The 2,525-nt window shown below is 37.2% G+C and overlaps 1 long non-coding RNA gene across 1 annotated transcript; it reads left to right on the top strand.

Moving 5' to 3' along the window:
* Window positions 1-600: 600 nt before the first annotated feature.
* On the top strand, window positions 601-1,846 carry LOC134216469 (uncharacterized). Its single transcript, XR_009980690.1, has 4 exons — window positions 601-717; window positions 878-957; window positions 1,017-1,176; window positions 1,447-1,846. It is a non-coding gene; the product is annotated as an uncharacterized LOC134216469 (long non-coding RNA).
* The last annotated feature ends 679 nt before the right edge of the window (window positions 1,847-2,525 follow it).

The raw sequence follows: 2,525 nt of genomic DNA on the forward strand, positions 1-2,525 counted from the left end.
TTGATTAGAAAATCATCTTTGAAGTTAATATTGCGCATAAGCCCCAAAATTTTATTCCCACCTTTGGGTTTCCGCGCCAAGCACTCAGCGCCAGACTCGGCGACAAGGAGATAGTCGTCAAGTTGGTACTCCTGATTTTTTGACAACTGATGTCGATTGGTTGTGTGAGTGCACCGGTGTTAAAAAATAGAGCTTTTAGCTGAAAATTTAATTGTCAAATGCACATTTTGACAGTAATATAGATGAATGAGTGAATAAAATGTGCAAATGCTCTATCGCGGAAGCAGTCGCTGAAGACAAGTGTCAATGATTTCAGTGACGAAACGAAAAGTTTCAGTGCAAAAAGCAATAGTAACATGAATTTTAAGATTTTTATTATATTGAAGCAACAATTGAAAACCATAAAATAACAATAACTTTCATTGTTGAGTAAAAAGTTATTAATTTAATTTTTTCATATAATATTTAATATCACAGATCATAAAATGTTCGTATTATTATGACAATAGAAACAAAAAAAAATAAAAAATTTCAATTAAAATTTTTACTCTAAGGAAACTAGTTCCATTTCAGCGTGTAATGTTTTGTTTTGCAGTTGGTAAAAATCAAAAGAAAACAAACATGCAGGACGCTTCCTTTTTGCTGCTTTCCGTTTCGTTAACGGATTCTGCTAGGGGATTTAGGGTGGATCAATGGCCGCTGTGCCGTGTATTGAAGGTAAGTATTTTGTAATGTTATATAGCACCGGAAGATTTCGAATCATTCCTCCTTAGGGAAAAGCCTTTTAAGAACCTTCCGAGGGCTCCTTGATTTTTTCCACCGAAGCAACTGGGTCCGTTTTAGTTAACTTTTTGTCTTGTTTCGTTTCCGATTTAAGCTGACTGAAAACTACAGCCTGCCTTAGCATGCATCTCATTGATATGTGAATATAAGCAGCAGGTTTCAGAATTCGTAATGGTAAGTAAATACAACTTCATGTTTTGTATCCTAACATTTATTATTTTACCCATTTATAGAGAATGGAACATATCTCAGTCTGCAGAGACACTCAGCAGAAGCAGAACATCTTTATTGGAATTGACCGAAACTTAGCAGCTCATCCTGCTCCCCTTGCCAGTTATCGAGTCGGGCTTCCGGGACAACAGTAAGCTAATGGAATAACAACCGATATTCATAGTAAGAAAAGATTTGATTATTCTCAATTCAGTCAAAAACCGACTAGGGAAGTTGGTTTTCACCCGCAATTTGTACGAATTACTTCAGGAACAGTGTGCTTAGTCTCCTTTTAGTTCAGCGCTATGTAATGTACCGCAGGACGTTCAAGTTATCTTACGAGTTGTGAGAAAAATAACTTCGCTAGTCGTGGATTCCGGATTACCGTTGAATTGAGTATATAATCATTATCTCTACTTCAATAGTAACAAATATTTCCTTTTTCTTTAACAGAACCAGGTGTTGAACTATGGAACTTTATACCACGCACATCATTCACCAATGTAAGCAAAGCGACAAAATAGGAAAGAGCAAGTGGAAATATACGGCAGCATGCTAACCGTAATGCATTCCCGGTGCTTGCCATCTGCGCGAAGGATTTGCAAGAGTAGTATAATAGCGCATAATATTGAAATTTGAAATCATTCCGACGATAGCGTTCGAAGATTTTATATAGTAGACATGAGGAGTGATCTGTCGACATTATCCCAAGAGGTCCGTGATATTCCGATCAGGATTCAACATGCAAGCAGAAAATAAGAAACATCAGATAATCGTTTTATTGGTCCGACTGGGAGGCCTAAACAAAACCTGCCACAAGAAATAAAAAAAAACAAAATAAATTAAAAAAAAATAAATTATATTGCATTCACCTGTCATAAGACGAGTTTAAACAATCCCATTGAATTCCACCACTTAATTGTATCCTGACAGATACGTATTTCGACCTCAACAGTAAGGCCGTCTTCAGTGTCTTGTACTTGACATGTCACACTGTCATGCGTTTCTACCATCGAGCGGAAACCATGAATGAAGTTTTGCATTACATTCACGATCTGGCAGCGGTTTTTATCTTGCACCTTTTTGTCGTTGTTTGTTAGCAAGATTTGTTCTGTTTCGGCTAGCAGGTGGTAGAAAGGGATTTGCGAGAGATGGAGTGTGGGGAAGACTGAGGAGATGGAGTGTGCTAGATGGACGGATCGCGAAATTATTAATTAAAGATTATCCCAACATCTCCATTACCACAAAACAATATCACACAGTTAACGATCTACATACCAAAGTAAAACAGCCTCTAGGGAAAGATGATATTAGCAATATTATTTACAGAATTCCATGCAATGATTGTCCGTGCTGTTATGTAGGAATGACTACGAATTATCTAAAAAGCGACTTGCTGGTCACAGAACAAACGTAAACAAGCTGGAAAAATTGTTAAACGATGTCCATACAAATACTGAAGCAGCTAAAACGTCTCTAGTCGAATCGACGACTGCTCTTATTGAACACTGTATTGACCAAGACCACAGATT

Source organism: Armigeres subalbatus, chromosome 1, assembly GCF_024139115.2.
Source record: "Armigeres subalbatus isolate Guangzhou_Male chromosome 1, GZ_Asu_2, whole genome shotgun sequence".
In the NCBI taxonomy this organism is placed as follows: domain Eukaryota; kingdom Metazoa; phylum Arthropoda; class Insecta; order Diptera; family Culicidae; genus Armigeres; species Armigeres subalbatus.